General features: G+C 41.0%; 1 protein-coding gene across 1 annotated transcript in view; it reads left to right on the top strand.

Moving 5' to 3' along the window:
* The first annotated feature begins 865 nt into the window (after positions 1-865).
* NFIA (nuclear factor I A) overlaps positions 866-26,738 on the top strand; it is a 178,206-nt gene continuing 152,333 nt past the window's right edge. Inside the window, exon 1 of the mRNA XM_040627223.1 lies at positions 866-958. The gene's annotated coding sequence lies outside the window, so the exon portion shown is untranslated. The remainder of the gene's footprint in view (positions 959-26,738) is intronic.

Raw genomic sequence — 26,738 nt, 5'->3', positions numbered from 1 at the left:
CCTCCCTCCAAAAAAAATGTCTAAGTATGTTTAGATCTAATTCGGTGAGATTCTTTTGCTCTAACTTAACTTGATCTCATCTTTAAAATTAAATGTTATTGCGTCAAAAATGAGCCCATTGAGAAATTACCTGAATTAATTTTTTTAGTTTGGAAAGAATTGTATTTTTAAAATAAAAAAAAAAGGCATTCCACGAAGGTGTGCAGGAACCTGTTTTTGCAAACAAGTCCTCTTAGGAGCTCCCAGAGGCATCAGTACAAGAGGAAAATCTTACTTGCAAAGTGGAGGAAACCTGTCCCTTTCAGAAAGATGCCTTTGAGTGATCCTGTGATTGCAAGGGAACACGCCGGAGTATTAGGACTCTTGTATTTAGTGGCGTTAGTCTGCGTCGTGTGTTGCTGTGGTACAGAGCTAAATATCAACAGAACTTGTTACTGTTGTTTGGGTTGCTTTTATATACCAGCTTCAAAATATGTTTTGACACTTTATTATGTTCTGAATCAAGCTTCAGATGTGTGTAATGAAGGATGAAGTCTTTATCAGACTCTAGTGTATAAATAATGAAGAAGAGCAGTTTGGAAATGGTTTCTCTGTAAGAGAATGGTTTCTGAAGAGTTTCGAGTTATGATCTGGCGTGAGCCAGATGCCGCTGGAGGCATACCCAGAACCGAGCGTCCTCTCTCTGAAGGCACGGGCTGCTGCCGCTGCTTTTCTCCCCCTTTCTTATCTTCCCCTTCCCCTGCTTTTTTTTTTTTTTTCTCATTCATCTTGTCATTCCTATAATGTTCTCATTCCTAGTTTCCATGCTGAACCTTTTGAGAAAGTCTGGCACCTCTGATCCACTTTCCCTCGCAGACCCTGTAATTTTTGGCTGTATTTTTATGTTTTTCAGATTCAAGTCAATCTGAAAGTCCCAGCCAGCCAAGTGATGCTGACATTAAGGACCAGCCAGAAAATGGTAAGTTTAGTTGGGGACTCTAGCTGCTGCTTTCAGAGTCCAGCGGTAGCCAGGAGCCAACCAAGTACAAGGATTTTGGGGTCTGCCCTATGGCAGCTCATAGTAGGAATGACTTTGATGACTCAAGGAGGTCTCTGGATCATTCTAGCAGCTCCAAGCCCTCCTCCACCCCTCTCCCGAACACCGTCAGGGTCCTCATGAGAACCTTAGTTCCCAAGAGCTTTGATGACTATGAGACAGGTAGGGTTGATTTACCAAATCAGAATCTTCTACAGCACGAGCAAGGAGCCACCGCCTCTCTGTTTCATTTTTCGTTCCTTCTAAGGTGGCGAATGCCCTGCCACCTTCTTCACTGGTGATTTAAGGGCATTACTGACAAATATTTTTGTAGCCTTTCAGAGCTCAACCCTTTCCTAATTGCTTTCAGAAAATGATCTCTGCCTTTGAAGGATTTTCCACTTTAAATTGTCTGAAATAAAACAGTAAGGGTACATGACAGTATTAAATTCCTAAATTGTGTAATTATATAAATTTTCTGTTGCAGAAACTTGATTAGCATAGAATGCACACTTTATATACAAATATAATAGTATCCAGGAAAGTACTCAATCTGTGGTAGGCGCTCCAAGTACAAAAGAGATTGTTATAGGTTGGAATTTAAGATAGAGTAAAACTATCAGTTTTGGTAAAAACTGAAAAGTGAACTGGCAGTCCCTACCCTATACTAAACATTGTACTGTGTACTTTCCCAGATTTCATCTCATAAGATTTCAAAGTGCTCTTCCTCAGTGACAGAACCAGAGGCTCTAATGGGGAGGCTTGACCTTGAGGGGCCTGTGAAGGGCATTTGGCATCGTGGTTAAAACCTCAGGCCGTGGCATCAGACCTGCATTCAAATTCTGCCTCTGCTATTTCTTACCTTTGTAATATTGAGCAAGTTATTTAACCTCTCAAGGTATAAAGTTATTCCTCATCTTGAAAATAGTATGGTAATAATATATAATAAGAGCCTACCTGTTGAAGAGCTAAATAAGATGCACATATTCATGTAGCTTATAAAAAATTTTTAGCTCTTCAGTATTACTCATTATTTTTCTTGTCAGTATCATCCATTACCATATTGGTTTCTCATCTACTTAGAATGACCACATTCCTTTGGTCGCTCTTTTGTTGTGCTATACATTTTTCCATTTTGATCTCCGTCTGACCTTTTGGAACAGATAAGGTAAACTGAATTATGTCGGTATTGTGGGATGGAGGATTTTTACCACATGAGATATCCTCTCACTACAGAATTTGTTTCATTTCCCAAGCCTGGGAAATTCTTGATCTCGTTGCTGGATTCTGACATTAAATATGGACTCTCTGGCTATCCCTCTTCTTATTCTGGTGTTTTCGTGGTATTTTCCTTATCAAAGTTGTCTCTTCAAAGCAAGCATAAGGAAAGAGAGACCCCTGAAGTCTTGATTTTAGTGCCATAAATAGCTACATCTTATTAATTGTTTGACATTTTTAAAGGGATATTTATACATTAGTTTCGTCCTTTAGTTCCATGTGACTTATAGGTGATACCTTAAATGTTTCATTTTTCGATCATACTTATATATAATCTGCCTGAAGTTGTGTCTGGAGATACTCATTTTATTCTTATTTCATTTTTAAGAATTTGTGGGACGTACGGGTATGTGGTTTGCGTATTTAGGGCTGGCCGTCCCTCCAGCAGGCCTGCGATTCATCTGTCTTCATAAAATGGCCGACAAGCTGTTCACATGCAAATATAAATTGAGAGCATGAGAGGCCTGGCATGCCTTTCTGGAGCTGCCTGTAATACCGATATTGTGCATTTCCCATTCCAAAAAGCAACCAGGATCGAGCCTGGATTTTTCGGCCAAAGGCACAGAGATATTAGCCAAGTTCCCTTTTAACCCCAGATTACTTGGTGCTCTTTCAAGGATTCATGATACTATTTGGGGGCGGGGTGGGGGATGGTAGGATCCTGTGAGTTCAAAGAAGGTATTACTATCTGGGGGAGAAAGTAATAAGTTCCTATGTTTCAAATTTATATGTATTTCAAAGAAAAAGAAGTAGAGGTTGCTTTGTCTTAGAGGACTCCAGTTGAAGCTTAGCCTAGAGGAACGACAGCCAACTCCATTTCCTCTACCTGACTTTTGTTAATCTCAAATGAAGTGATTGGAGGAAACATGATTTTACCTCTTTTTCTAAAGACACAGAATCCCTAAAGGAAAATAAATGAAGAGTTCAGGACCAGGTATTTACGTGCATTAGAGAACTTTCTAGTGTTGCTTTGACCAAGAGTGATTTTTCTTTGTCATTACCCAGGTTATGGAGGATGAGTTCCTGAAAGGTTTTTGTTTGTTTGTTTCATTATTGTTTTTAAAAAGGCAACGCTCATAAATGTAGCAACCAACCTCTGAGAATTTTTGGAATCTTGGTGGGTGAAGAAGTGACAGACTCTGGTCTTCAAATACGCGTTACATCTTCTTTATGTATATATGCGAGGGGAAATCATATTCTTTTTATCCTAGCTCTTGAGGAGCAAGGTAATGGGAAACGAATGGTATTTTCCTAGTAAACCATGAAGAACGAGTAGACAAATGGTAACATGCCGTTTCATCCAAAACCATAAACTAGGCCATGTAACTTTACCTAAAGTAGTTGCAGCTGTTTCTTCCCTGTCCAACTAGTCTGTTTTTTTCTGTGGAATTTTTGCTTTCTTTTCTTGTACTCCCTTAAGACTTCAACTGTAAAGGAAAACAAATCTTTGTCCAATTAGAGTATTAGATGGGAATTTGAAGGAATTATTTGAAGCCCAGAGATAAAATATCAGAATCTCTGAAACTCAAAATTGGTCTAATATAATGATTAGAAACTCTGCCTCTAGAGTCAGACAGACCCAAGTTCAGGTGAAATAATGGCTGGGTGAATTTGAATAAACTACTGCCCCAGTCTCAGTTCTCTTATCAGTAAAATAGGAATACTAAAAGAACATACTTCGCATTAAAAGGGACAATATGTACATGAAACAGCATCATGTCTGGTTCATAGTAAGAACTCAAAGAAAAGTAGCCATTATCACTCTTAGTTCAAGCTCATCTCTGTAAAGAGCATACATAGTGGAGAGGCCAAAAGCTGGGAGATTTGGAATGGAAGGGGGATAGTGTCAGAAATAAACCAAGACTTTTAGAGAGGTACCTTTTGTAGGTACCTACTCTGTTCTGAAATGTCAGATGTAAGTCTTAAATCTGTCCATAATCCCCACAGTGCCACATCTATTTTATTTTATAGACTGTTCCTCATGCTCTGTTCACCCCCTAGGGGTTGACTACCATAGACCTGATTCAGAGTTGCCAGAACCTTCAGAATGAGCACTCCCAGAGAAGGTGATTCTGGAAAGAAGGGGCCCCACCTAGATGGCTTTAATTTTAGCCGAGTCCTTCCTTGGCACAAACCGCATAGAATCTGGCCTATTAAAAACTATAAGCTGATTAATGGTTGGGTTCATGACCAATTCCTTTTAAAACGATCTTGCAGAGCATGTAGCTCTGTGCCCTTAACTTAGCAGGTACCTGGGTATTTATTCTCTTAAGAAATAGAATTAATAAGCAGATGAATATGTTCTCATTATCCCCAAATATTTTGCAAGTGTCTGCTCACTGTTGATTTACCAAGAGGTTTTTAAAGAAACAAATATCAAAAATTAAAAAAAAAAAAAACTGGAGGTGCAAAAAATCAAATTTGGGTGTGGGGGAGAATTGCACACGGTCATGTGGACGTGCATGTGCAGTTATGACTGATAGTGCTAGGAAGCCAAAGCCAGAGGCTATGCTAATGTCCACGGTAGACCAGCTTGTACCTCTGCCCCGCCCACATGAGCAGGTGTGAGCGAAGATATGAGATACTGTCATGTCAGCTTCTGCTTGCTTACCGTAGGGGATGAAATTCAGACAGAGTTCTCAGCTCTGACCGGAATTACGCATTTAATTCTTCTGCATTCTCCCAAAACCCCCTTTCTGGCTTTTCAAGAGACTCTGAAGGTGATAAGCCTCCTTTGTTGGACTTTGACTTAGAACATCTACTCAAACCACCTTCGTGAAGTCCTGTGGGGTACTTTGGCTACTGTTAACGGTGTGTATAGGGACAGAACATTTGAAATGACTGCGCAATATTTATGGGACCTGTGAACAGTCCCCTAAAGCTCGTGTTCTGTGGCTCATCGGGTCAGTTATTAATGAGTGCAAAACTCATGTGGTAACCCTCCTACTTAATTCAAGTCATGCTTCTGTAGGGCCACACCGAGTCCATGTCTGAGGGAATAGCATCGTCCGGCGTTGGGGCTCTGAAAGTGCACTCCCCGCTGGGACTTGCTGTGAAAACACCCTTCACTGAAAAAAAGAAAAATATGGGATTCCCTTGCCAGAAAAAGAAAAGCTGTGTTCACATGTTTTTTCCCCTCTATTTACTCTCTCTCATCACCTGCACCGACTACTATTAATAGCCTCATCTTCGTGGTTTTTCAAATGTGATATTTATAACAGGAAAGCAGAGTTGGTATTTGGATTATTTCCTGTAGGCTTAATCATGTTTGTTCTTCCTCATTTATCTGGTGGTCGCCCATATGTTGGTGGCGTAAACCCTCAGATGGGCCTTTGCAATCAGTGGAAAGCCATTAATCATGATGCTTGCCCCAGATTTTGAAAATTTCCAGCTCTACCTGCCAATTTGAAAATCACCCGAGAGAATTGGTTGAGTGTGGCTCTCTGGCCACCAGTGTCATTGTGTCATTTCCATCTTGTATCGCTACACTAGACATTGTTACTAAACGTTGCTGCATGAACAAGGAACGTACTCCAACCACAATCACATCTCCTTAGTCATCCATTAACTCATTTCTGTGAGTATTTTGAATATTTCAATACTTATGAAATAACTTTCAAAGCTACTGACTTGCTGACTTAAGATTTATGTGTGGGATCCACTTTGTAATTTGGGGGTGAGCTAAGAGAACCGAACATCTCTACTTCTCTTACGGATAAACATTGTTTTATCTGATAATGTGCTCTTAACACCTTGGAGGCCCTATGCTTTAACTTTTCTTCACTACCTCCTCAAATATACAGGGGGTATATTGCAGGGTTACAATATTAATACATAGTGGGAAGGCAAAATAAAATTCGTGATTCCAAACTCTAAGAATTGTCTCTTACTTACTGCTGGTGGGACTGCCCATTTTAGGAACCGTTTTTGATTAATGTGTCATTTTAGTTGGGTCATTTTAGGAATTTTGGAGGCAATACAGCCTTATAATTTGCACTTTCCTGGGAGAGCAAGAGCACTCTAGCACCATTGACTTGTAAATACAATTTATCAATATTTCATAATTTGCATGAGTTTCTTTGACAATTACCTAGCAACCGTTATTCTCGGCAATGTTCACTCAGAAACCGCCGCAGGGACAGACGCAGCGGAGTGACCACTGGCATAACAGCAGTAACAGTAATGATCGGTATCCTAAACCATGTAAAGGGCTCCAACTTACGGAGACATTCAAACCCACAAGCCTTCTGGTTTCCAGATCTGTATAATTAAATTCTGACTGATGAATTTTCAGCAATGCGATGGAGCTGGCCTCTCTCCTTTAAGAGACTAGAGAACCAGAATTTGGTTTGATCTAAAAATGTCATTCCGAGACCAGGTGAATTGTGCTTTCTTAAATATTGCTAGCAGATGTGACCCATCGTTATTTGCAGAGGCTCTTTAGAAATGCCTCCAGACAAAGGAAATTCTTGGATCTTGCCTTTTGAAAGATGAGGTACCAGGTGAGGCTGCAGGCTTCCCCTCCCTCCCCCCACATGCTTCCTGCAGTATAGACTAGGTTGAGCTTTACCACGGGACCCAGTGTCGTTAAGGAGCTCTTTCAACTGAAAAACAGGGAGGAAATTTGTAGTCTTTCTTAAAAAGTAGTTTTACCTCACACATTATGGGTATTTTATTGTCTACATACAGAGGATAACTAGCTGAATAGACTTTAAGTGGTTGGCTAGTGGCCAAAATAGGGAGTGTTTTAGACCCACGTTCCCTGATGTCTAAATTCTCAAATGGACTGGATGGGTGGTCTAGTTCAGACATCTTTCCTCCTCCACCTCCCCTCCCCCCATCCCTCACACACAAATAGTTACAGAGGAAAGAAGAAGTAAAGGGATTTCTTCTGGTCCTCACAGTTATTCGTGCCTGTAACTCTTGGCCCAGGAGTCATGACCATTTGAGTGCCTGTTGGATGTCACATTCTAAGTAGAAAGGCCTTTTTAAGTGTTGATTTATAATTTATATGGGATTGTGTAAATCTATCCATAGACCTCGATTCCAAAACTGTGAAGCAATACCATTCCTGTAGTATTTGAATTGGGCTCAGAAAAGAACGCAAATGAGGAGCCGTCATCAAATCACAGTGTGGTAGGAGATACACCTGGCGTTTGTCTCCAGCTCCATCTGCTATTGTTCGGTTTTCCCTGTGATCTGAGCCTGAACAGCTCTGAGAGGACCCTTTGACAGAGAAGGACCTTAGAAGGACCTGCAGGGTACTTTTAATGGTCACTTTCGCATACCTCTCCATCAATTAAAAATCAGCACGGCGAGATATCAGGGAGGCTGGTTCGGGTGACGAATGGTGTATGAGCTTTCCTTGCCACAAATAATAGGGTCTGATTTGACACTGGAGTGTGAATTTGTTGACTTAAAGCCTGTACACTTTTTTGGAAGGAATTATCCATTTGTGGATAATATTAGAAAACTGAATGTAATATAAATAATTTATTTGGGGATTTGGAGTCACTAATCCAGATTGATTAGTTGTCTGCTACTCAGATGCATGTGGCCACAAGGATTTTTGGCACGTCTTCTCCCTACAGCTTCCCTTTTCTTTTTCTCTTCTTCAGGTTTTACTCAGCTCCAGGCAACTCTGTTCCCTTGGCATTAGCTTGTCGTTAAGGAAATCTACTGGGATATCTCAAATAGGGGTGGGGGCGAGGTAATATTTACTGCAGATTACTCTGCCCCATCTCAGTGGTTCACTTCTCTACTTGGTTGATTTTCGCCCAAAGGAAACAAGGGAGTCTCCTGTGCCTTTTCTGCAGGCATCATATGGTGCATATCGAAAGAGAGAAGTGGAAAGGATGTTGTGGCAAGGCCCAACCAAGTAGGAATAGGCTTCCAACAATCTCTCCATGAAGGAAAGTCAGTGTTTTCTTAGATCTCTGTAGGTATTTTGCAACCAGAGAGCTTCTCAGCAAGCAGCATTTGTAAACTCAAGAGATGAGCAAGGAGAAGCCAAATCACAGCTTCCGAGTAGGTAATAGGTCAGATGAGCAAAGGAGAGTTGCCACTCCAAGCCTGACACTGAGCTTCTGTTAAGAGAAAATCAGTTGTCCAAGTCACTTAAAGACTTTGTACCTCAATTTTCTCATAAGTAATTCAACAGATAGTTATTAAGAATCTGCTGGGTACATTTGGACAATGTACTAGACTCATTGAGGGAATACACCAATGGAGCAGACATCCTGTTCTTGAGGACTCGCTGGTCTAGTGAGGGGGAAGAGGCTTAATTCATCCATCCATTCAACAAATGTTTATCTAGTGCATCTTAAGAACTGGGCGCTGCACTGAGCAAAACAGAGAAAACCTTACCTTCTGGTGGGAGGAGAAAATGAACTAACTAATATGTATGTAATGTGCCCAGTGATATTAAATATTATGAAGAAAAATAGGGACAGATAAGGGGATAACTAGTGGAGGATATGGGTGCTATTTTACATAGTGTGGTCAGGGAAGGCCTTTCTGATCTGTTAACATGTGAGTTCAGACCTGAAGAAGGTGAAGAAGAGAACTATGCAGACCTTACAGACTTTGACTCTAGAGAGATCAATAAGTGTGAAGGCTTTGAAGGAGCTTGGGGGAACAGGGTCATTGTGGCTTGAGGGGCACGGATAAAGGAGAGAGCAATTGGAGAGGAGGGTAGCAGGAAAAGAAATTGTATCATACCTTTTAGGCCAAGGAAAGGACTTGGCAGTTCCTTGCTAAGCTGTGATATGCTCGACAGAGGAATGCTCACACTAAATCCATTCATTTCTTGATATAATAAATATATCCCAAGCCCCTACGATCTGTGAGATACTTACTGTTTAGTGACGAGCAAAGCAAGCACAGAGTCTAGTGTGGAGTTGTAGACAAAGGCCTGATTTGTAACATTGCCAAAGAGAGAGACCCTCTCATCTACCATGGCAACATCCTTTAGTAACCCCAAAGGTATTTCCTTATGCATGTAATACTAAAAGCTGAGTTACTTACATGGGATACTTGACTTCACATGCCTACTCATGCAAAGGATTTCTTTTTCATTTAATGGAAATCTAAATCTGTGGGCTTCCAGCTTATCCCTTATCTCATGACACCATTTAGATCATAAGCCCCCAGGTCTCAAGTACATTTACCATGAAGCTTCATTTTTCTCCCTAATAGTTACCAGATTTAGCAATAAAAATAGAAGACACCAGGTTAAATTGGAATTTCATATAAATAAACAAGGAATAATTTTGTATTAAATGGGTATACTTATATTTTAAAAAGTATTTGTTTATCTAAATTAACTCCTATATTTTATCTGGCAGCCAGTCCTAATTCTCTACACAGCCCGGTGTACAATAGTAAGAGCAGCATATGAAAAGGTTTGATTAGTCTGTGATAATTTCTCTGATCACAAAGGGTCAAACCACTGGAATTTCAGCCACTGAAAATGAACCCTGGGGGAAGAGTACCACAAAGCTCTAACGAGTTGACAACTTGAATTCCATTCCTCCTGCATCTGCTGGTACCTAGTCCAGTAGTTATCTTGGAACAATAAGCCTCTTGTAAGGCACACTCAACAGGTACAGCGTAGTAGTTGAGAGCCATTCAACCTATGCAAGTAAATTTGTAAGTTGAATTCGTGGGATAACAACTGAGTAAGCCATTGGACAGTATGTGAGTCACTTCTTCAGAACAAAGGCGGAGGAAGTATACTTGTTACAAGATTTAGTTATCAGCAGATTATTTGCTTCATGAAAGATGATGAAAGTAGAAAATCAGTCAAATAATAAAGCACTGGGAAATTCCACATTCGAAGGTGAAGTAGACAAAGGGCATTTCAGATCGACTTGAAAATAGAAGGTGCCATATTTTTCTTGTGCTATATGGGAAATGAACTGTACATGTTTTCGTTTGTAATTGAGGACTGTTTTGCTAGGTGTGACAGAACTTGTCAGAATATGTTACAGAAACAAAGTGGGATCTTTGAACCTTCCCATTCAAAATAAAGAATAGCGTTCACAAATTCAAGGAAAACAGTTTGGAAAGTTGGGGTTAAACTCTACTGGGCTTTAGAGCCAGGTAACGATAAAAATAATGATTTTGGTGATAGTAATCCTGATAATAGCTTGCATTCATTGTGGACTTTCTGTGTGCTGGCTTGCTACTTTGGGCGTTCCAAGAAGACTATGCCCCTGATGGAATTATATGTGCAGGGATTCATCTGGGGGTAAAGCCTATTAAATATAAAGAGAGGGAGCAAGAGTCAGTTGGGAGGGCTTTCACACCACAATACTGACCTGAAACCTGTGGAAGGGGATGGGGCAGGAAGGAGGATTGGGTCGGAAGAATCTCACATAGCAGTAGGCCTCTAAGAAAGTTGTATACAGGCCAGTGGAGAGTCTTTGAGCCAAAGTCACCTGTTTTAAGAGTTCTATGTCCCACGGGGTCCTGGGTGACGCAGTCGGTTGAGTGTCCGACTCTTGGTTTGGGCTCAGGTCACAATCTCAGGGTCATGAGATTGAGCCCTGCATTGGGCTCAGCGCTGAGCATGAAGTCTGCTTAAGATTCTCTCTCCCTTGCCCTCTGCCCCTCCCCCTCCCACTTGCGCTCTCTCTCTCTCTCTCAAAAAAAAAGTTCTGTGTCCCATTGGAATGGGTCTGCATTAGTATTCTCTCCCTTAGTCATTGGCTGGGATATCCTGGAGGAAGGGTGACTTTTGAACAGAGGGATGGGGTCATCAGGCAAGTATGCTCCTTGCAGCAAGTGATCTGATGGGTCATTTTCATGGTCACCACAGCAAGCCATTGTGCTAGGAGTTCTCTCATCCATATTTAATCCTAATACAACCCAGCGGAAAGAGGTACTGTTGGCATGCCCATTTTACATATGAGGAAACAGAGACACAAAGAATTTAAATAGTTTGTCCGCCGTCCAGAAGGTGGAAAGTGTATTCAAACTTACTCTAACTCCAGAGTCTAATTGCTTATCCATTACATTGTATTGTAGAAAGAACGGTTTTTAATCTCTGGTTCCATAACTTATTGATTATGTAAATTTGGGCAAGTAGTTTGAACTCTTGGACTTGTGTTTCCTCATTTATAAGGTGGGATGTCATCACCTTCCCAGGAAATGTGTTTTTGTCGCTGTTTTGTTTTGAGCTTAAACAATGTTAGTGCCTTTTCCTTCCTCATGTTTTTCTCTCATCTGGGATTGTCATCTCTTCCTTTATTCCTTATCTCATCCTCCCAGGTATCTGCCTCAGCCTTGCTCAGCCTCCCACAGGTTCCATTATGTCCTCAGAACTAACAGGACTATTTCTATGCAGATGTTTTGTATGAATGTACGTAGGGATGTGAAGTACCCAGAACTTGTAGAGATCCGTAGTAGACACACAATCAAGTGTAGCCCGCCTTCTCGTTCATCTGCCTCATGCCTCATAGACACGAGCCATATGCCAGGGGGCAATCCAGAACACATTTTTTTTTCTTGCTTTAGATATTTGGGGGGCAAAATTACATTCTTATTTTTCTTATGAACATTCTTCGCTCTTTTTNNNCTCAAGTATTATGAGTGCTTGATTCTTTAATGGATGGTTTTCAACAGTGGGCTAAATTTTCACTCAATTTTTCTGCTGGAGATGAAGAGTATAAAATGAGATGAGTTGTAAGGTATTTATACCAGATGCCATTATGTTTGTCGAATAGCATAAAACAATTATGGTTGCCAATAAATTTGAAAGTATTTCAGTGGCAAAAGATGTAGGAATGTATTTATTGAAGACATAAAGTGTTTATTTCTGTTCCCCGTTTTTTTTGTGCTTACAATAGGAACTTGCACCTCGTCCCTTTGATTTTAGATTTCTGAATTATTTAAAAGAATCGGTTAATTCTCCATTTCAAGTGAGTAAGACCAAGTTCATTAGGATATCTGATTCCTAGCATGTCCCACATTCACAGATCATGTTAACTCCATAGAGAGGTTTATCTTCTCTTAAAATTGCAAATGCTGCCCAAACTGAAAGCTTTTCCATTAAATGCATTCTTGCAACTTCGGACTGTAAGGAAGATCCTTAAGGACAGAGAGGGGGACAAGGAAGCACCTTGTTGTCAGAACATCAGTCAGTTCTGAGAGCAGCAGTTCGAAACATGCATGTCCTTTGAGTTCTAGTGGGTTTGCAAATTGATATCATGAAATACATAGAAGGAAAACTCAGCACACACCAACATACTCTTTTTTTTAATAATTTTTATTTTATTATATTAGTCACCATACAGTACATCCCCAGTTTTTGATGCAATGTTCCATGATTCATTATTTGCATATAACACCCAGTGCACCACGCAATACGTGCCCTCCTTAATACCCATCACCGGCCTATCCCAATCCCCCACCCCCCCTCCCCTCTGAAGCTCTCAGTTTGTTTCCCAGAGTCCACAGTCTCTCATGGTTCATTCCCCCTTCTATTTACCCCCCCTTCATTCTTCCCTTCCTTCTACCAATCTTCCTATTTCTTATGTTCCATAAATGAGTGAAACCATATGATAATTGTCTTTCTCTGCTTGACTTATTTCACTTAGCATAATCTCCTCCAGTCCCATCCATGTTGCTGCAAATGTTGGGTAATCGTTCTTTCTGATGGCTGAGTAATATTCCATTGTATATATGGACCACAACTTCTTAATCCAGTCATCTGTTGAAGGGCATCTCGGCTCCTTCCACGATTTAGCTATTGTGGACAATGCTGCTATGAACATTGGGGTGCATAGGGCCCTTCTCTTCACTACGTCTGTCTCTTTGGGGTAAATACCCAGTAGTGCAATGGCTGGGTCATAGGGTAGCTCAATTTTTAACTTTTTAAGGGACCTCCACACTGTTTTCCAGAGTGACTGTACCAACTTGCATTCCCACCAACAGTGTTAAGAGGGCTCCCGTTTCTCCACATCCTCTCCGATATTTGTTGTTTCTTGCCTTGTCAATTTTTGCCATTCTGACTGGTGTAACGTGGTATCTCAAGGTGGTTTTGATTTGAATTTCCCTGATATCTAATGATTTTGAACATTTTTTCATGTGTCTGTTAGCCATTTGTATGTCTTCATTGGAAAAGTGTTCATATCTTCTGCCCATTTTTTGATTCGATTATTTGTTTCACATGTATTGAGTTTGAGAAGTTCTTTGTAGATCTTGGATACTAGTCTTTTATCTGTAGTTTCATTTGCAAATATCTTCTCCCATTCTGTGGGCTGCCTCTTAGTTTTTTTGACTGTTTCCTTGGCTGTGCAGAAGCTTTTTATCTTGATGAAGTCCCACAAGTTCATTTTTTCTTTTGTTTCTCTTGCCTTTGGAGATGCCAACACACTCTTTTGACCAGTGGTTGCCAACTGGTGGTCCTTGAAGGGGACAAAAAGAAAAATATTTAAAGAAATTATGCATTTTTCCCCCTAGAAAAAGCTACACAGGCTGAAGATTTTTGCTTTTGACTCTGTGAACTCACTGGTTATCTTACACATACAGAGATTTAGAGTTTGGATTTGTTAGATAAAAGGTGGGGGAGAGATGAATTATCCATTATTTAATAAAGACAGCAAATTAAATACTTTGAGAAATAGGCTGCATGATTGGAAAATATTACAGGATGTCTTAGTGGAGAAAAGATACAGAAGCCTCAGTTATAGACCAGTGGTTGAATAATAGCGTTTAAGTTTCTCTTATGGAAGGAGAGAGAAGAGAAAAGGAAGTGCCAGTAAGAGTCAGTGCAGACTGGTTGTGGCCACTGGCTGCCCATCATCTCTATAATGTATTCCTCCATTCATTTTTTTCAATAGATATTGTCGAATTCAGTTCTACATGAGCAGAATTGATAGTGAGGGTCAATGGTGAAAGCAGCTCAAAGCAGGAGACTGAGATAGCGCTTCTCTACGTAAATTGCTCAGGAAAGCATATTTGTGGAATACAAGATCTAAAGAAAGTTTGGGTAGCCTGATCATACATAATTGTGTAGAACATTTGAGTTCCAGGCTCAGATCTCTCCCTCTATGGATTCTTCCCGTGCATCAATAGGAGAGGCAAGAGAACTGACCATGATTGAATAATATTATGTACTAGAAACTTTAAATCATTTGGATATCTTAATTTGGCAGAATAGTTCTGAGAGGATGAGGAGAATGAGGTTCAGGGATGTTGAGGCATAAGCCCATGGTCAACAGCAAGTGAGTGGTGGAGGAAGTGCTCTCCCAGGGAGAGTCGGAGGCGAAGCAGAGATAATGGGTAGTGAGGTGCTCTGAAATGCTTTGGAGCAACCATAATAATCTCCAATAACATGTATCATAGGGTTTCAGTGTATTTTCTATCTGTCCTGTCCCCTCTTCCCAGGGAAATTACAAACCTGACGTTAGGGAATGACAACGGTGATGACACACTTGTGGTGGTAGTAATGGTGGTTAACTAGTGAAAATGAGATGATCTGTCAGTCCTTTCCACTGCATCCTGGCACCTGAAAACAGTGGTATGTCAGAGTGTGCTGACAGTGAGACCAGTAAGAGTGGGTGTGCAGAATTATTCTGCATTTTGCTCAGGATACTTCGTGTGCTACGGACAACGTGTCACCATCTGACCTAGGTACCAAGTGACGGAGATGACATTATTAATAACCAATTCATGAGTATTTCTTCGAGGGTGCAAAATAAATCTGAATGGAAACCCCAGTGTTTTCTTTAGGTACCCCTAACATGTTTCAAGGAGACCACTATTTTAACTGGATCCTCTTTGAGGGCAGAAACTAGTATTTGTGTTGTATTCCAAACCTAGTGTCTGGCACTCAATAAATATTTTTGGGGGCACCTGGGTGGCACAGCGGTTAAGCGTCTGCCTTCGGCTCAGGGCGTGATCCCGGCATTATGGGATCGAGCCCCACATCAGGCTCCTCCGCTATGAGCCTGCTTCTTCTTCTCCCACTCCCCCTGCTTGTGTTCCCTCTCTCGCTGGCTGTCTCTATCTCTGTCAAATAAATAAATAAAATCTTTAAAATAAATAAATAAATAAATAAATAAATAAATAAATAAATAAATATTTTTGGAGTGAATGAATTAAGTGAGTAAATGAGTGAATGAAGAGATCTTGTCCTCGGGAATTAGTTGAGATATATTTGACATATAACATTGTGTCAGTTCAATTGTATATAACATAGTGGTTTGATACATGGCAGTGTGATCTCGCCATAGCCTTAGCTAACATGTCTACCTCATTGCACGATTACCCTGTCTTCTAGTGTTGGGAACAATTAAAATTACTCTCTAATAATGTTTATAATTCAGTTTTGTTGTCTGTAATCGCCGTACTTTGGGCTAGGTCTCCAGAGCTGCTTTATCTACTAATTGCAAGGATGCACCTTTAAACAGAATCTCTTCTATTCCCCTACCCTGGTAACCACCAATTTAGGATTTTAACGTCTTTTGAGGGAAAAATAATAGGTAATTATAGGTAATTTCTCCCCCTTCCAATTCATCCTTGCCCAGTCATACTTGAGTTTATTAATATGCGTGCTCATCCTTGTGTTAGGCGATGGGGATATAAAGATACATGAGATGAGACACAGTTCTCATCTGGTACATATTCTAGCAAGGAAGACAGATATTTGAACAGATATTTGCCATCAAATGTGATTGTATTTTCTGAAGGTATTTGGATAGTGTTTGGGGCCCGTGATGAAGGTAGGTATGAGTGATCAGAAGCTGTGTGAGAGGCAACAATAGTGAAGTTTTAGGTGTTCGTAGAAGTGATTTACTGGATATTTAATCTAAATATTGAAGTGTATGTAGATTCCCAGATGTTACCTACGGTCTCCATGCCCCTTAGAATTAGCTCAAAACCCCCATTCCACAGTCTGAAGAAATAAATCTAAAGTCTACCGTAGGATTTTTGCATATTTCTTTTTTTTTTTTTTTTTTAAGATTTTATTTATTTATTTGACAGAGAAAGAGAGGGAACACAAGCAGGGGGAGCGGGAGATGGAGAAGCAGGCCTCCTGCCGAGCAGGGAGCCTGTTGCAGGGCTCAGTCCCAGGACCCTGGGATCATGACCTGAGCTGAAGGCAGACACTCCACTGACTGAGCGCCCCAGGCGCCCCATGTTTCTAGGAAGGCTTTCAGGCTCAAGTTCCCTCCTCGCTCTAGGTTCCTGCATTTGCTGAGTTAGTTTAAGTGATAGATCTTCTCCACAGCCACTCTCTTCCAGGTCCTGCACCCCAGCCGCTGGGTTCAGCCCCTTCCTTATACTTCTGTACTGTGTACACATAGAAATTGTGTGGGTATTTGACTTTGGTGAAGTTGTAGGGTAACCGGACTGGGGAGGGAGCCCTTTGGTTATGTCTCAGAACACAAACCACTTGACACTGATTTTAAATAATTCTGTTCTTAAAAACCACTTAGGCCACTGTGCCATGTTACCACAGCAGTCCCCTGTCTCTCCTACCCTCCCCTTTCTGAGCCTCTTCTTGCTCTTGTTAAGTTGTAAATGCAGAGGAGTTTCGCCATCGCTTATTTCCTTCAATTTTGCAAATTTATGTTCTTGGAAGTTTGCTTTATCAGTAAAAAAGTACCATCGATGTACTTTCCTGATCAATGAATTCTAGTTCTCTTGATCAATAAATGGGATTCACAGGTTCTGTAGCTGTGAGACGGAAAATACAAGGTCCTTGTTAAGCAAAAAGAGCATCGGACCCACCGCTTAAGGCTCTGTTTGGCTGAGGCATAGTGTTTCTGAACAGTCTCTAACACACCAGTTGTTACCCTGCTTAATTCTTGAATGGCCAGTCATCCAGCAGGAATGAAGCTTGCTGACTGACTGGCTGACAGAAAGCAGCCAGAAGGGAGAGATGGAGACGAAATGAAAATGTGACTTCTTTGGCATCCACCTTTCGAACCCAGGCCTTCCCCACTTTACTGTAATTCAATTGAGGAGATGTTGGATGGAAACTAATACAGTTAAAAAGAACTTCATGCAATCTCACTAACATTCTTAGAACACGATGCTCAGGGGTTTCTGGTCAAGGATATTTGCATTTGCATTTAGAGAATAGTTAGAGCCAGAACTCTGTGAATGTGAAAAGTCCTTGCTCGAAGGATGACATTTCCAAGCTGTCAAAATCTGATGTGCTCAAGGCTAAAACCGAAATTGCCTTTTATTCTGTAAATATTGAAAAGAAGGCTTAGCATGGCACCGGTGAATTTGCTAGCCAAGGTACTAGCCTACTGGGCTGGAATCAGAGAAAATCCATTTGTTGAGTTTAAATTGTTACAAAATTCAAGCCTGAGGGATGCAGTGAGAAAGTATAGCCCCACATTTTCCTGTGGGTGCCCAGCCACCCTGACACTATTTACGAGTGCAGTTTCAATTGGGGCATAAGCACATTACATGAATTTCTGTGACTTGACTGTTCTTCTCTCTAATTTCTTCATGTTACTGTGAACTACAGAAATATTCACACTAAATCTTCACATATTATATTCACGTACTCAATCCACATTTATTTAGCAAATATCTGCTGTATGCCAGACACTGTTCCAGGCATCAGTTACAGGACTGACGAAGCCCAGAGAAGAAAAGTGATGTACCTAAAAGAACATGGGGGTGAGTAGTAGAACAGAGACCCTTGAGGTCCTGCCCTTGTCCTGCATTCTTTCTACTACAGTATCACTCTGCTTTTCTTCACCTTCCTGCTTCTCCACCCTCCCCCGCAAAATAACCTGAAATTGGAAAGTTACTTGAAAGGCCGTTGAAACCCTTCCCTTCATTTGCCAACAAGTTGTGAAGTTGATTGGAAAGTCACTACTTAGAATCTTGACCAGAATGACTACGGTTTTAATATGACATCTTTTTGTGTGTTATCCTCCGAATAGTGTCTGCAAAGGCCAGTGTTATTATAAAGTAGGTTGTAAACTCCATGAAGGCAAGGACTATTTATCCTTTCTTACTTATTGGGTTTTTTTCCGTAGCACAGTGCCTACCACGTAGTCTGGGTCGACGAGCCTCTGTTGTCAGTGCAGAATGAAATGCATCTCTCGTGCCTTAGAGCACCTCTGTTGATCCGGGGCGGCAGGGGGGGTGGGGTGGGTAGTGTGTATGCAGGGTGAGCTCTCCGTAAAAGCCTGCTGCAGGGGAGATCGTAAATGACGTCCACATTCAGCGGGCCTCTGCCCGGAGCAGGAATTTCCCGGCCCATCTTTTCCTATGGTCAGTGCTTAGATGGCCAGTCTAGCTGCTTGCAGTCTTGCTTGCTGGATCGAGGGGTGCCTGTGATATCTGGAGGCTGGCAGGCAGCATAGCAAGGTGGTTTTTGTGGCAAGGCATGAGAAATTTGCTGCCAGTCAGGGAGGAAAGGTTTTCCCTGGGTGTTGGCCGGGACTGGCAGGAATTCAGGCTGCACATTTGATAGTCTTCCCCTTTTGCCACCACCACTGTCCTCATCTGCCCGTGGTCACTGGCTTTCCTAAGTGCAGCACTCCGCCAGAAGATGGGGTGTGGGGCAGAACCGGGTGTAACTAGTCCAAATGCTAGATAGTGCATGCTATGTGGCAAGAATAAATAGAAGGGGGCTCTGTGTAAGCATTTAAGCAAATACACGTGTGAAAAGAAAGGCCAACTCATATTATTTTAACAAGTAACTCAACCTATACATTATGGAAAAGCATAAATGTAAGACACGGTGTCTCTCTTGCTCACTCTTCTTTTTCATGATCTTGTAGGGTCTAGAAAGTGGGTAAAATTTGAAGAAGTGATGAGTTTGATAACTTTTCTTACTGGAGGAACTGTTTCTTGAAAGGAAGAGTGGGTGGTCCTCTAATTTGGACTTTGAGGGGCTCCTGGGTGGCTCAGTCGGTTAAGCATCTGCCTTCGGCTCAGGTCATGATCCCAGGGTCCTGGGATGGAGCCCCACGTTGTCCCTGTTCAGTGGGGAGTCTGCTTCTCCCTCTGCCTCTGTATATTCAGTCGCATGCACGTGCTCTCTCTCTTTCAAATAAATAAATAAATAAAATCTTTAAAAAAAAAATTTGAACTTTGACAGGTGCGTGGAAGAGGGCTTGGGATCCCCAGGCCGGAGCCTTGACTTTGTCACTTCCTGGCTGTGAAAAGCCTTTAAAACATTCGGACCCAGTAGCTATACCTGACCTTGGGGAAGGTACTTCACCTCTTTGTGCCTTAGCTTCCTCGTCTTTGAAATGGGACTGCCGACTCTTGCCCTTCTTGCTCCCAAGGATTTGATAAAGATACAAAGAGATATCTGAAAGCACTTTTTAAGAAATAGAATGAGCTACTGTAATAATTTCAGGTCATCAGGAATTCCTTCATTTCCAGCCCTGGTCTCCTGACAAATGCTAGGAGACAAAATGAGTATATGCCACATCTTTTTTTTTTTTTTTTCCATTCAACCAAACAGTACTCATTTTCAAGTAGATATGGTCACAAAGCTGTTGCATGGGAAATGAATGCTCCTCTCTTCTGGGCTGCATCTTTTACCATTTGGCCCACAGCTTCACCCCCCCTGCCCACAGAGTCCTTAGGATACTGAAAGGTATTCTTTCCATATTTATCGCTTTTGCCCTTTATTCTAAACTAACCTAGAATTCCAAAAGTGTCCAAGATAATTTTTAAAAATGTAAGCACCTAGGATGACCTCAAATAGCCCAAACAAATAAATAAATGAAACCCACAATTTCTAATAATGATATTCCAGTTGATTCAGAATATATTTAAGGAATCTTCAGATGACATTAGCATATTACTGTCTGACTTCATTCTTAAACTCCTTTGAATCCACAGCCTTTTTTCTTGTTTGTACCGAATATACTCCAGCGACCTTTAGATCCACTTTTGATTGGCTTTCACTTAAGCTTTTCTTTTTCTGGAACAGTCAGCTTAGAGACAAACTAGGCTCGAACCCAGCACGTTTATTGTTTTGGCAAAAAGATATAGTTCATTAGATGGTGAGGGTTATAAGAATACAGTTTCCAGTAATTCTTATGTGTATTTAGTGGTCTGGAAGGGAAATATTAGTGTCTTCTTTCTTAAGCCACCGGTCTGAAAGATCTGTCAAGCAGCGAATGTAAATTCTTGGCCAATTATGGCCACAGTTTTAGAAGTTTTGAGCACCTTTTGATTCCAACTCTGACCTCTGCTTTTGAGCCTCCATTTCTACCGATTAGAATCTCTGCCCACCACACACCTGTGTCTTCAAGACATCAAAGCTCATTTTAAAAAAAGAAAAAGATAGTAAGTTTTAAAGAAAATGTCTAATATATATTGGGAAGGCTATGGTACATTTGCCTTTTCATGCATTTTTCTGGTCGAACCAAATTCTTTCACCTCTTTTCTCAGAAAAGTCTTAGACTATGCCCACCTCTAGATACAGCAGAACAAGCAAGAGTCAGTCATTCCCAAGACCTTGTTTCTGCTTTGTGGGGCCTACCGAGAAGGCTGTTTATAATCTGACATGTATGACAGAAATTGGTGGAGAAGAGCCTTCTTCGTTAAATGGTTCATTCATTTCACTGGCCTGATGAAAGTTACATGAACCACAATGAATCACAACAATTACTCGTTTAATTCTCTTTTTACCCTGTATTCATTTAAAAGGTTTGCTCTATAAATATAAGACCTGTAGATAAAAGGTTTCTCTAAAAATCACTCTCTTTTCAAGATGTTTTCATTAGTTGGGATTCATTTAAGTGGGTTCTACGCTGCATACCATTAAAGATGTGTGTAAATGTTTTTATTGGTTTCTTCCCTATCTTCCACTTTTATATTTCCCCTATCAGAGGCAATGCCATTAACCTTAGCAATGCTGAGTATGATTGTCTTTCGATCAGCCCCATCATTGCAAACCACTGATCCATAGCTTACATTACTTAAACCACTGGTTCCTAAACAGAAAAATAGCCCCATTACCTTCCTTGCAATGGCAATAGCCTGTCTGAAAAATCCTTTCAGAAAGAAGAGTGAGCAAAAATACTTCCTACTTCCTTTGGGAATAGCCCTTTCTTTGATATAAATGTTGCAGTAGTAGACCCTGCGTTTCCTCTTTTAACTACACATGAAACATTTATTGAGCGCCTGCTACATTCCGGGCGCTGTGCAAGGTTCGTGGATGATACAAAGATGTTTTGGGTGTAGTCCTTTAAAAGACATACTTTTTTTCTGCAGGTGATCTGGGCATATGTTCCTAATAATAATGCAAGATAAATCTGCTATGTGCTCGAAGAATGAAACAGAAAACGTTCCCTGAGAAGGGAGGAGAGAGATTGCTTTAATTCAGACTTCGGGGACAGGGAATGGAGGGTTAGATTTCACCCCCGCTGAGAGGAGTGAGGAAGGTAGAGAAGGAAGTGCATTCCAAATCAGTAGAACTGGCCCCCAAAGGCTCTGGGTGATCTGGAAGTTGATGGTGAGCTTGGAAAGTAGCCAAGTAGTCTGGCATGATGTGTGCAAGGTGACAGTGGGGGATGGCAGGAAGGCGTAGTGTCCACGAGTATGGCCTTCATGTTTTAGCCTTCCCTTTTAGGTTCTCCTTGCAACATAAATCAAAGATGCTGTCACTTCACACACGTGGTGGACTCACTGTCACCAGAGTTCAAGTCTTGAGGCCACCCCATCATTCAACCAGAGTGTCAGAAACGAGCATCGTATTAGGAACCCAGAAAACTGGGTTTCACTGCTGGCTCGCCTGCTAAGTAGCTGTGATCTTGGATAAGTGACTGTTCTTCGCTGAGCCTCGATTTCCTTTTCTGTAAATCAGAATAACGATAGTGCCTCCCTCAGGGTTAAGAGCTTCAATGAGATAATGCATCAAAGGTATTTAGGACAGTGCTCTCGGCCTATAGCCAGTGCCCCCCAAAATGGAAACTATTAATTTGAAATAATATTTTGACACCTCATCTCCCATCTTAAATGAACTGAACTTTATTATAGTTATTGATAACTTACAACACACTGGGGGGAAAAAATCCCTCTGTTCAGAGTGCTTTGCATTAATTTAGAAATAAAATCCTATTTATTTCCTTTTCTATAAAAAGCATCTAGAAGAGTGCTCACTTGTATTTGTAGAACAAGCATTTTGCACATTTTGAGATCTGAGGCTTAGGAAATTGGACTTTTGTGCATATCCAAGATAATTGTATAATAGAGCTCTTTTTCATTGCCTGACACTTGCTCCAGTGAGTTTACAGAACACTCCAGTAAGTGTTCCAGTGAGTTTACAGAAGCTACGAGAAGATAGCCTTCTCGAGTTGTGTACTAAGTGCTGCAGTTTTCCTTCTTGTGCCTGTTCTCATCCCGCGTCGAAAGGCTCTAAAGATCCCTCACACCACTGTCAGCATCTTCACTGCAGCAAGGCTACGTCTTGATCTGTTCATTGATACGTGTTTTGCTTCCTTTTAGAACTTTTGAATTCTTTTCTGAACTTTAAAAAGACACGAGAGTATGAAAGCTTGACCTGGCTCTCTCTTAGGCCGTGGGGAAGAGTATCAACTTATGTTCCAAAACCGGAGTACTACCTCTTTAATTTCTCTTTTAAATTTAATCTCTATGTCTGTAAAATTAAAGTTTGTTGGTGGTTTTTTTTTTTTTTTTTTTTTTTTTTTTTTTTTTACTTAAAACACAACCTTTAAGGAAAGCATTTTTGTTAAAGGGAAATCTTAATGGGGAGAAGGAAAGATAACAAATTTGAAGAGAATGTCTGGCAGCACAGACTTCGGCAAGTTTGAGGCTCTTGGTGAAATTTCAAACAGTCCAAATGGAAAATTACCCAGTCTGTTTCCTCAAGATAGACTTGTTTGTACAGCTACTCAAAGTTTAAATGGCAGAACAGTAGGTACACACGCTGTACTTATAAGCTGTGTTTGTATTACAATGCTGTGTTTTTAACCTCCTTTTAGTTTGGAACACAAGCTGGTTAATGTCTTAGTTCTGTGCTTCCTGGATTATTAGGGAATAGCTCAGTTGTGTTTAATAACCAGAAAGAAAAGAAAAAAAAAAAAACAGGCAAGTAACTCCACTAAAAATATCTCTCATCTCTTAGGTTTTTACTTCTGTTTTATAGGGAGAATATTTTATTTTTTTTATTTTTATTTTTTTAAAGATTTTATTTATTTATTCGACAGAGAGAGAGACAGCCAGCGAGACAGGGAACACTAGCAGGGGGAGTGGGAGAGGAAGAAGCAGGCTCACAGTGGAGGAGCCTGACGCGGGGCTCGATCCCCTAACGCCGGGATCACGCCCTGAGCCGAAGGCAGACGCTTAACCGCTGTGCCACCCAGGTGCCCCTATAGGGAGAATATTTTAAAGTTAGATATTGAGTCCCAGTCTCACGAGACCGAAGAGTGTTCAGATACGTGAGAGTTCTTGAGTATATCCTTATTTTGTAGAGACCCAATAAAGGAGCTCACAGGAAAACGAATTCATGAGCAGATTCGGTACATTTCTGATAATCATGGTTTTTTTTTTTTTTTTAAAGATTTTATTTATTTGACAGAGAGAGACACAGCGAGAGAGGGAATACAAGCAGGGGGAGTGGGAGAGGGAGAAGCAGGCTTCCAGCTGAGCAAGGAGCCCGATGCAGGGCTCGATCCCAGGACCCTGGGATCATGACCTGAGCTGAAGGCAGATGCTTAATGACTGAGCCACCCAGGCTCCCCTGATAATCATGTTTTATATGATTATGGACAATGACAATAATAGCTAACATTTGTATTATACTGTGGGGTTTCACAAAACACCTTCCTATGCATTATCTTCTAGCCTTCCTTCTTCTAAGTATAATTATATGATCTTCAAAGAGATCTCTCCCCACTTCCCTGGAGCATGAGTAATAAACATAGTGAATTCTAAAAAAATTGACACATGTCTGAAGTTTTGGAGAACAAGGCCACTAGAAATTAGATTCCATGAAGTCTAAATCCTCATTTGTATTAGGTAAAATAATATCATGGAAAATGCTCCTGAAGTGTGATACAACTGTTTCTGTATATTGGTAGATAGTCCACAGAGATTTATTGAACTGGTTAAAATAATTCTCTACAATGAATGATCCAGTACAACCAATTTTATTTCTGTTTCATGTAATCGTTCTTTCCCATGAATAAATATACTGTTAAACCATGATCTTTCTGCGGAGCCTGGGTGGCTCAGTCTGTTAAGCATCTGCCTCTTGATTTCCACTCAGGTCATGATCTCAGGGTTGTGCGATCGAGCCCGTGTTGAGCCCCATGTGGGGCTCTGCACTCAGTGGGGAATCTGCTTGAGATTCTCTCCCTTTCCCTCTGCCCCTCCCCCTGCTCGTGCGCGCTCTCTCAAATAAATGCATAATAAATCTTTAAAAAAATACAAAATAAATTGTAATCTAATTACCAAGCTTACATAAGAGGTGTGCGTGTGTAGTTTGTACATATATGATCTGTTTGTGTGTATATAATGTAATAGCTCTATTTGTAAAGATCAGATGGCTTATAAAGAATAAGTACGGTAACATGGAAAATATAAATGTTTTAAAAAAATGAGGGTTGGGAAATATATAAATTAAAATAGAAAGGTAAAATTGGAGAAAAAACTTGAACAAAGATTCTACCACATGGATCTACATGGTTAATAACGTTGCGATGTGTCTGATTCTGAATTTCCTGGCAGCCAAAGGAAAAAGAGAAATATACATGACTATTTATGTGATTCTTATTAGCCATAAGGTGATACATAGCAGTTCCTCAAGGAAAGAAAGTGTTTCCTGGCACACAGTTCTGATATTTTCATATAGAACTTNCAGCAGGAGAACACCGAGGGATCTTGTGGCATTCAAAGCTGTTGAGGCCGCTGCAGTAGCGGATTTGGTAACATAGCTTCTTTTAGGGCTCACTAACGAGAAGCTGAGAACCTAACGAGAAGCAAATGTGCAGCTCAGTGAAAATAATTTTGAGTGACCCATGAAGGTAATTTGCTCCTAATCCATCAAGGAATTTGTAAGAGCTAGTGAAATTTACACTGTGATCTTTATAAAGTCCATACAAGTAGGTAGATCTCATAGTCTTCAAATGATTTTAAATATATTTCTCACAGCTAGACTTTTGATTAAAGCTGAGCCATGAACAATTCCCATTGATTTTTTTTTAAACAACCAACACTTGCTCAGAGACTGGACCCATAGACTTTACAGAGTAGACAAGCAGAGTTGGCCTCACAAGGTAGAAACTGTGGCTTTTTAGGAAGGGTCTTGCTGGGGTGCAGGGAAAACAGGTATTTGCCCTTGTGATTATTTTTAAAAATTTCCTCTGAAGTATCTTCCCAATTGCTTGAAGATTCCCTTCAGCAGGGAATAAAGTCTCTTGTTGGCTAAGAGAAACATGATTCAGACTGCAGAGCCTTTTGAGAGAGAGTGAGAACATGCTGGTTTCATTCTTCTCCAAATAGAAATGATTGGTATCACATTGTTGTCTGAAAGCACTTTCCCCAAGTGGAAAGAACTTCGGGTTCTTCAAGGGGGGTGGAAAGGTAGGTTCTGTCCAAGCCAGTTCACCTATAAAAGTAAATACCAGTGCTGCTTCCAAAGGCACTTGCTGGCAGCTCTCAGTCTCTACTGGCCTGGTGACCTTTTCTTTGAGTTCCATCCATAAGGTTCCTCCAAAAGAGAACTTTCCCATTTCCGGCATTACGTGATCACGCTACTGTTGCTAAGGACCCAAAGGGTTATTTACACACGGGAAAGCGTGGTACGTGTGAAGGTATGTGTTTTGACAACTGCCATTTCTCCATGCAGTGATCAGCTTCTCTTTTGACCTCGTCCATCCATTGCAGAGAGGTGTGGGCTGGTACTTGTATCCTCACGTAGTCCTCAATACTTGGGATGGGAAGTCTAGAAAGTCTTTGTAGTAAAAAAACATAGCGAATGCAGCAGTGTTAAATTGTTGAGCTGTATATCGTGATATTGTACTGGTAAGCATAGCAAAACAAAAAGAGGGTTTTGGGGGCTCCTGGGTGGCTCAGTCATTAAGTGTCTGCCTTCAGCTCAGGGCATGATCCCGGGGTCCTGGGATCGAGCCCCGCATCGGGCTCCCTGCTCTGCTGGGAGCCTGCTTCTTCCTCTCGCACTCCCCCTGCTTGTGTTCCCTTTCTCACTGCCTCTCTCTCTGTCAAATAAATAAAATCTTCAAAAAAAAAAAAAAAAAAAAGAAGGTTTTGTTCTCCAAATATCTAACTCTTAGCTATGGTTATTTTTCAGTGTGCAATCTCAGATTGATGTCACTGGAGAGCAGCTGGGAGGTCCCGGGACAGTGACTAAGTGGGGATATGCAGCAATGACGAGTGAAAACTTAGTTTCTAAGAATTTTGTTTTTGTGGAAATCCCCCTTAGGCTAATGATAGAAGAGAAAACATGTGGTGTATATTG

This window comes from Ursus maritimus, unplaced genomic scaffold (assembly GCF_017311325.1).
Source record: "Ursus maritimus isolate PB19 unplaced genomic scaffold, ASM1731132v1 scaffold_12, whole genome shotgun sequence".
Lineage (NCBI taxonomy): Eukaryota > Metazoa > Chordata > Mammalia > Carnivora > Ursidae > Ursus > Ursus maritimus.
Note: the sequence above shows the minus strand (reverse complement) of the source record. Positions and strands in the feature narration are given on the sequence as shown.